This window comes from Clarias gariepinus, chromosome 16, assembly GCF_024256425.1.
Source record: "Clarias gariepinus isolate MV-2021 ecotype Netherlands chromosome 16, CGAR_prim_01v2, whole genome shotgun sequence".
NCBI lineage: Eukaryota > Metazoa > Chordata > Actinopteri > Siluriformes > Clariidae > Clarias > Clarias gariepinus.
In genome coordinates, this window is record NC_071115.1 from 1,336,017 (window position 1) to 1,345,000 (window position 8,984).

Below are 8,984 nucleotides of genomic sequence, written 5' to 3' on the forward strand. Positions count from 1 at the left end.
ACGGCCTCAGATTGACAAATCGTCCCTGGTGAGTTGACTGACTACATCTTTGTTTCCCCTCTCTTTATCCTTCATCATGCGGCTCTTAATTCAGCATAAAATTTAAATTCTGATGGTTGTTTTTTTGTTTTCTACCAGCGCACATAGAAGACGAGGAAATTCATAGCTGATGCTCTTTTGTATTTTTTGAGAAGCCTATGTAATGGGGGATGAAATAAATAAAAAATGGTTCTGTCTTCATCCTTACGAATACATCAGCCTGAGTTTCTGAGAACTGTTTAAAGATAAAGAGTGCAGAACGAAGAGAAAAGTATAGACCAGAGGTAAGAAGAATGATGTGAGACAGCTGGGGTGAGACAGCCGTGTCCCGGTGATTTACAAGAGGATGAGATGGATGAAGAGAATTGAGATATGGTGTGAGGGATAAGAGGGAGACATAACATCGTGTAAAACAGAAGATGAAATCTCTTTCTCTGGTCTGTGCAGAGGAGGAAGGAGGGAGGCAGACAAGAGAAATATTTCCATGGTGACCAGAGAGGGTTGGAGCGGCGTTGAGGTGGTATGTCTTCTCAATTCGATGCGTCACCTTAATGGGAAAAAAAAAACACCCTGACAACTGCCACGTGATGAGATTGCTCGGGTTCGGGTCTTGCCCGAAAAACGCTGCACGTCGGTCGCTAGTAGGTGTTGCTGCTGGTTGCCATGGTTACCTTTGTATTGCTACACCACCGCAACTCCTGTCTTCCCACACCTGATCATTTTTATTTGTTTATCGATGCTCAACACTACAGGTTTCACAGGTTGAACATTCAGACAGCAGTGTTGATTAGTTCTCCATAACAGCACCTCTGATGGAGTGGTGCCTCCGCCTATCCCAGGTTTAGAATAATGCACTTCTTATCATTTCCATAGTAACACACTTGTCAAATGTAATCTTTAACGGATAAAAGAAGTCATCTTTAATAAATAATAAACACTTGTTTAAGATGAATCTAGGGTTGATGCTTCACTTGTGATGTCACAAAGGAAGATTCACAGCCGAACAATCAGCAGCCTTCATCTTCCTTTGTTTTTTTTTCTGTTTTTTTTTCTGTTTTATATTAATGTATAGGTAAGTTGTGCAGTGCTTGCACTTGTGTGTGTGTGTGTGTGTGTTCACCCCACCTTTTTATTCCTGCAATATTTCCACATGTAGCTGAAATTCACACAGCTGCACATTTAATTGGCTTACATGACTGCTCTCTCTCTCTTTCTCTTTCTCTCTCTCTCTCTCTCTCTAACACCCACACACTGACACACTGACCACCTATACATGTTCACACATTTTAATCAGACACATGACCAGGCTCGAATTGGATTCACTCGAGTTCACAGCAGTGTCACTGAAGTCCAGAGTTCAGGAGGTGAATCAGTGCTTTGTGTGTGACCCTGGATATTAAAGTGATTTCGTTCCAAGAGGTTATCGATTTGTCAGTGAAGCAGGGTCGAAGTTCAGCTCAAGTTTTTTTTTTCTTTTTTCTTCCCTCTTTCACCTTTCCAGAGTCACATTCTAAAGTTTTATTAGAAGTGTTTCCAAGAACCTCCAAAATGAGCTGAAGCAGTAAACAGGAAATGAAAAACCTAGAGCACCATGGGGTTTTAATCTGTGTGTGTGTATGTGTGTGTGTGTGTGTGTGTGTGATACACATCTTTAAAATCTATTATGCTTTCACTTCTCTTCTATTTCCATGACACAGGCAAGTTTTAGAGATCTGCAGCACCTCCCTTCCCCTTATAGAATGAGTTTTCGGTGTCAGCACTGTGTGTGTAACAGGTAAAGTTAAGTGAGTTAAGGACATCATATTAAATTGTCTTGTCCGTCCTTACACACTTTTGCGGTACTGACCCGTAATGACTTCGGCTTGATTTGTTGCTTCATGTAACAGTTTACATCATTACGCTTGAGGTTTTTCAACAGCTCTGTCTGAGATGAATCCTGTCAGTTTCCTTATGAAAGCATATTTGCAATTTAGATATTAGAGCATGCCACAACAATCAATCAACCGTTGACGAAGGAGTGCGTACTCTGCCGGTTTGGGTATGCATGAAGAATGACTGACACTCGCTATCTTCTACCATATGCTGTGGAGGCAATCGACTATTCACTGGAGAAAATCTGCACCAACAGGTCAAACTGATCTAACAAATTAGTCTCCAAGAAGCAAAGATCAAGGCCCTTGACTGCTTATCATGCCAAAAATTGGTGTTCCTAAGCCATTGATGCTTGTTGCCTCATTAAACTCAGTGGAGGATGATAGTGTATAAACAGAGAAGAAGAAAAATAATGCTGATGAACTTCCAATCATTCTTCACCGGGATTCCTTAAGGATCAGTACTTGGTCCCATTTTTCTTCCTCCTTTATACCCATTCCCACAGGAAGGTCATATCAAAACATGTTTTTTTCATAGCACTGCTCTGCTGATGACCCTTAGTTCATCCTTCTCTTATTACTGTAACATGTTCATCAACTGAAGATGAATCCCAGCAAGGCTGAGCTGTTACAGGTCTTTGGAGATGCATCTCAATATCAACATCACCCTGAAGAACGTCCTCTTCAGAAAATCTGATAAAGCATGAAAGCCTGCTGATGTTTTCATTCTTCATATTGCTAATCTAATGCAGGTTTTCTAATGAAGGTTTTTTTTCCTCAGGAACATCAAAGTTGATAAAATTTCTCTTAGTATACGACACCCAGGTGCTTAATCAGTCCCTTCTTCTCTTGAGATGGGGTTACTGTATCTCACTCCTGGCAGAGCTCCCCCTTGAGCGCCATGAGACTCCTGCATTTGATCCAGAATGCAGCTTGAAGATTTGTTTTAATTTCTTTTTTCTTTGTCCCATATCTTTCTGTGGTAGCATTCGCTTTACTGTTTTACATGAGATTCTCTCTCTCTCTTTCTCTTTCTCTCTCTCCCTCTTTTTGATCCTAGCTCCTTCTGACCACAAGCCCTGACTGATCCGTCCTGATGGACACACTTCTGCTTGGAGCCTTGCTCATCTGGAAATCACTCACTTCAGCTAAAGATGGTCCTGCATGGATTGCCCACAGATCTCTATGTGATTACTGTGGATTGTACCATACATAGCTATGAATAATCTTTTTGCAAATGCTAGAAAGAGTTTCTCAGCAAGTCATCATAACTAAAGTGGTAACTTCAGTTTAAACCTAAAATCCTTTACTCATGCTTGTTTGCAAGTACAACAAAATAGTTATTTTTAACGCACCTAACAATGATTGCCTATACACTCTATTACATGGTTAGGGAGGAGAAATTATAAGATGGGTTCCCTTTTGAGTCTGGTTCCTCTCAAGGTTTCTGGATCATGTTTTATTAGGGACTTTTTCTCTTGCTCTCTCATCAGGAACAAATTGGATTTTTGCGAAGCTGCTCTGTGACTGTCAGAGTGCAGTAGTCACAACTGGATCTTCACCAGCCAGAAGGTACATATCAAACCCTGTGCTGAACCGTCTTGCATTTGAGACTCTAACTTTGCTTAAGTTGACCGTTAAAGACTTTTATTGTACCAGCATCCATATTATGAATGGATTAAGTTAACTTCACCTCAATTTGTACTTTAGTTACTTTGGTTTAATAGTTTTAAACGGGCATTGGTGGATCAGTGATGGGGCCCAAACCCCAGCCACTGGATGCAGTGCTGGTCTCAAGCCCAGATGAAATCGGAGGGTTGCATTGGGATGGGCATCTGGTTTAAAACCTGTGCTAAGCTTGTATACTGTATGTGAACTGCATGGAATGATGTGGTGACCCATTGCTGAGAGCAGCCAAAAGACACATTTGACCACTTCAACCTTGCACCTTCAGTGTTGAGGATCTAAATCCTGCCTCAAGTCTGTGTATGGAGATTGCATGTTCTCTTATTGCTTGATGGGTTTTCTCCAGGTACTCCCAATTCGCTAGTAGGTGTTTCCAAATTGCCTGTAGTGTGTGAGTTTATGTGCTCGGCACCCGTTCCAGGTTGTACACCACCTAGTATCCTGAGTGCTCTGGTATAGCCAATTAATTTATGTCCCACCTTTCCAAGCACTGACCTGAGGAAGTCTGTCCTGGAAAAATCATAAACTGAACTCAAGCTTAATTTTCTTTTGTCTGATTTTTCTACATGTGTAATCCTCATCTCTGTACCCTGGTCTCCAAGACTTTTTGAAAATTTGTACCTAATTTGCTTGATCTATTTCATATGGAAAGTTATAAAGGCCGGGAAAAAAAAAGGAAAGTTATAAAGGTTAGGATGTAGGCAAGGTTAGCGTACTTAGTGTAGAGTAGCATACCTTAATGACCTCAAACATTTGAAGTTCCTCATTTGGATTCTTACAAATTGATTTTTTTCCTCTCCTTTGTTTGTCTTTATCTGGTTCATATTTTATTTTTCAGGTTGCCTTCGTTTGCAGATCTCGCCCTTGTATCTCCGCGCTGCATCGCAGTGGGCGTATGTTAGCAGCTCTTTTGTAATGAATTTTGAAAACACGTGTGCATGCAGCACAGCTCATATCGTGATGTCTTTCCTTTGTATCACGCTGATTATCTCTGCAGCTCCATTCCAGTTTTAGCTGAGAAGCTGAAACTCCAAAAGACATCATGGCATTGTGGAGGAGACAGTGAGATAGAGAGAGAGAGAGAGAGAGAGAGAGAGAGAGAGAGATGGAGGGATAGAGGGAAGGAAGGAGGACGAGGGGGGAGGGGGAGGGAGGGACAGAGCATACGAGAGGAGAGAGGAGAGAAAGCAGCCAACCAGCTGAAAGCGACCGAGAGATCAGGTCTGTTTGAACGACTGAGAAAGAAGGAGGGAGGACAAGAGAGAGAGAGAGAGAGAGAGAAGGGGGGAGCGAGTGATTGTCAGAAGTGTTACTATAGCGCTTCCAGTCCGCTGGAACGCCGTGGATATCCCTGCCGTTTCTCCGGTCTCTCCCAGCCATCCCTTGCCTCGCACTACAATGTGATTTCCAGAGCTCTCATTCCTGCTATTTCTTTTTATCCATTTTTTTAACCTCCCATTTTTTTCTTCAATCTCCCTCCCTCATTTCTTTCTCTCTATCTATCTGTGCTACTGCCGCTGCTGGATTTGTTGTCTCATTAAATCTGGAGGGATCTGCAAACAGAGACAACCAGAGAAGACAACCGTAGGAAGACAGTAAGTAAGACTGCTTTACCTCACCGAAGATGCATAGAAAGCAGGGAGAGCGTGTTGGCACAGAAGGTGGGGTTGATGCATGGATGAGAGGAGAAACTGCACAAGGTTTTGGAAGTATGAATCTGTTTGAACCTGATTGGTGGATTCCGACTCCAAGTTCCTCCTTGTGGTGTCATTCCTGCAGAGCAGAGCAGGTGCACACATGTGGACCACATTTACCATACCAGAGTGCATGAAAAGAGAAGAAGTAAATAGTCAAATGTTGAGTGAGATGTGTCTCAGTAGGAGTGTTTAAAAAACGTGTTTGAATTACGCTCAGTTAACTGGGTGGGTAGGGAAAAAGGCAGGAAGATGCTGGTGAGTGTGTAAGAATTTAGATTCATTTGCCTTGAATGTTACCTGCCCTGTTGGCCGTGATGGAGTGAGAGAGAGCTGCGATAGAGAGATGTGGGGATGTTCGGGCTTCTGTCACTCTTGGTAACACACCCACTCATACACATTGGCATGCATGAAGACTCGCTCGCTCATCAACACCCACCGAGTTCTGCTCTTCAGTGTTACACCGCTCTGGTCCTCTCTCTTCCTCTCCCTCTCTCTCTGTCTCTCTGATCCTAAAATGTAAAACATCTCACAAACTTGTACCTGTATCAAGACTGTATGAAAAGTTTTTAAGGTAGAGGTAAGGGGGGGGTCAGGGTTTATGGACCTTTCATTACCATTTCATATGCATGACATAAAATTTAATTCATAGTTAAAAAAATATTACATAAAAAATATAAATATTCTGTAGTTCTGTGGGATTGTGTAGCGTTCAAGATTTTCTTTTCTTTTTGTAAAGGTTCACTTTTGTCAAACCCTCCCCCATGTGACTGTCTGTATTGACCTGTACAGGCCCTACACCACATGACCTTCTACTATATTAAAAGTGTGTATGTTGTTCCCCCATTATAATCCAGTGCCTCATTGAGTTTCTTGGTTTTTAAAGGTCTTAAAATTTTTGCTTTAAGACTGCTTTCCTTTAGTTCCACTTCAGAAATGCATCAGATCCAGTTTCATCTCCTTTACTGGAACAATTAAAGACCATACCTCCTTAACGGACACAATTAGGGGGCATATCTTTTTAATTGACACAGTTAGAGGCCACACCTCCTTTAACTAACACAAGCACAGAGCCCACACTGCTTAACTGACATAGGCACAGAGGCCACACACCTAAATTGGCACATTAAGTGGCCACACCTCCTTACCAGAAAAATTTATGCTACATTCTTAATTTTATGCTGCCTTCTTAATTGACACATGCACACAGGCCACGCCTCTTAAACTGCCACAAATTGTACACTGACACAACTCCTTAAATAACACAATTAGAGAGGCCACACCTCCTACAATGACATAATTACAGAGGCCACACCTCTTTAAATAACACAATTAGAAGCCATGGCTCCTTAACTGACATAAGCACAGAGGCCACACCTCCTTAACTGACACAATGAGAGGCCACATCTTCTTAACTGACAGTTAGAGGCCACACTCCTTAACTGACACAATTAGTGGCAATACCTCCTTAACTGACACAAGCACATGGACCACACTTTCTCAACTGGAGGAAACACTGAAGCCACACTCCTGTCACTGAGGCTTACAGGCACTAAGGACTAAGGATAAATAACACTAGAAATCAGGAGAGGTCTTCAGCATTACTGACATAGACGTCCTTTAGATTCGATACAGCTGCATTATAAGACACTCACACTGAGAGCAGTGAACAGATTTGACGGTGATCCCAGTCAATGTATCGTGCTTCACACCTGTCAGATTATTCGCTCTGTGATCCCTGAGGCTCGATACTCCATCCCACTCCACATGAGTGTATGGCTGGGAAACCAATTCAATCGGACTATGTTTGCTCTGGTGTGACTTCAAAATAAACATTATCTTTGATTTTCCACTTAGAGTATGAGACACATTAGCAGTGTCTTTTCTCAAATTAATCTCAGGTCTGAATGTGTGGACACGAACGCTTCGTACAGCATCTACAACCAAAATCCATGTCGATCATCATTAGGCTTTTGGAGACCAAACTTTCTGCTGATTATGTGTGGTGGGGAAATTAGGAATTTGTGTTATACTGCTTTTATGTTTCTCTATAAGACCTGGCATTTCCACTAAAGAGTTTGTCCCTATGTTCACACTAGTCACTTTACGTCACTTGTAGCTTTTTCTTAATAGTGGGTTATTTTTTGCAAACTGCATTCGTTGTGCACTTTTTTGATCTGGACAAATTGTGTTGTGAAACATGGGAGGATCACGTATGATTTTGAAGTGTGTTACAGGTACAGTCTGTGATTTTAGTTCATTAAGATATGGTGAAAATTTCACTCTTGTACCCCACGGACCATGGAGGAAAATTCACAAATTTATTGGGAGGGACATCCAGGTCAAAGCACAACAAAAACATGAGGAATCACAAAAACCTGATGGGTCCTAAGTCCCGAACCGTGTGAAAGAATGGAACTGACCCCCCAAAAAATATGACAATTGGGGGAAGTTGGCCAGATTGGAAGGCGTTGTGAGAATCTCCTCACTGGAGGATAGCATTCGAAAGAGCATTCGAACTAGAACTGGACAAGTGAAAGCAGATAACAAAGGGAAATCAAGAAGCTTTAAAAAGATTGAATTAAAGCTCCAAGAATGTGAATGGAATTGAATTTTCCTTAATATTATGCACAGTGCTCTGACTTCATACACTCTAAAAGAAAAGAAAAAGCTGACGTTACCAAGACCTCAATCTGATAATACTGTATATCTAGCTAATAATGCATTATGTTGTACATTTTTGATAAAATCGAATCAGTCGCTTAGTTTCACACACAGTGTGTGTTTGTGTGTGTATGGGGGTGTTTAGCAGTTTGGTAATGAATGTTTTTTTCCCTTGATTTTCTCCCAAATTCTTTAGTTGTGTCCAATTCCTCCCCGTCACTAGGGGGTTCCCACATTAAGGCTACTACCACTAAGTTGGGAAGGCCAAAGACAAACCACATGACGACCGCATCTTTTCAAACTGCTCGCTCACACACTGTTGTGGGTGGCGTAACACACTCGAAGGACAGCGCTATCCGCTCCTTCCGCTTACGTAAGCGATGCCCCTGATTAGCTGTAGATTAATGTGGAAGCAATAAGTACCTCTAATCCCTCTCCTCTGAGAGGGCTCGGACAATCAGCTCTCTCTAGACCTCCGGCTGCGAGAGGTTACAGCATCACTCAGGGATTAAACTCGCGATCTCCGGATGATAGGGCGAGCACTTTATCACTGCGCCACTTGGAGGCCCAATACATGTTCGTTTAAAAAAGTGGGCGTGTGTTGGTTCAGGGTGGGGGCTTTTTTTTCCTCCCTCACAGTTATCACCCAAGTTCTAATCACAGCTGTCTTTTGTGTCTACTGAATAATATCTCCTGCGCTCAGTGCTCAGCCCACGGAGCAAACACTGCAGGTCACTGCATCGGCTGGCGATAATTACGCACGAGTGTGAGCTGTCAGAGAAAAGCCCAGAGAGGGGTGTCACTGAGAAGCTGACAAGTCTTGTGTTGTTGTTTTTTACCCCCATTGTGCTTGCTGTCTCTGTTGTTTTCTCAATTTCTATTCCAAACTCAGCGTCTTAGACACAATGGTGCTGTCAAAATACTTAAAAACCACCAAATCGGTTATTCAAACGTTCAGATAGCCAAACAGGCCTGCATGGGAAGTGTGGAAATCACAGTACAGCTCATGAACTTTAAACAACCCTTTTAT

General features: G+C 42.2%; 1 protein-coding gene across 1 annotated transcript in view; it reads left to right on the forward strand.

Annotated features, from left to right (window-relative positions):
• The first annotated feature begins 4,975 nt into the window (after positions 1 to 4,975).
• The window catches only part of shank1 (SH3 and multiple ankyrin repeat domains 1), a 122,184-nt gene continuing 118,175 nt past the window's right edge, over positions 4,976 to 8,984 (forward strand). Inside the window, exon 1 of the mRNA XM_053514858.1 lies at positions 4,976 to 5,191. The gene's annotated coding sequence lies outside the window, so the exon portion shown is untranslated. The remainder of the gene's footprint in view (positions 5,192 to 8,984) is intronic.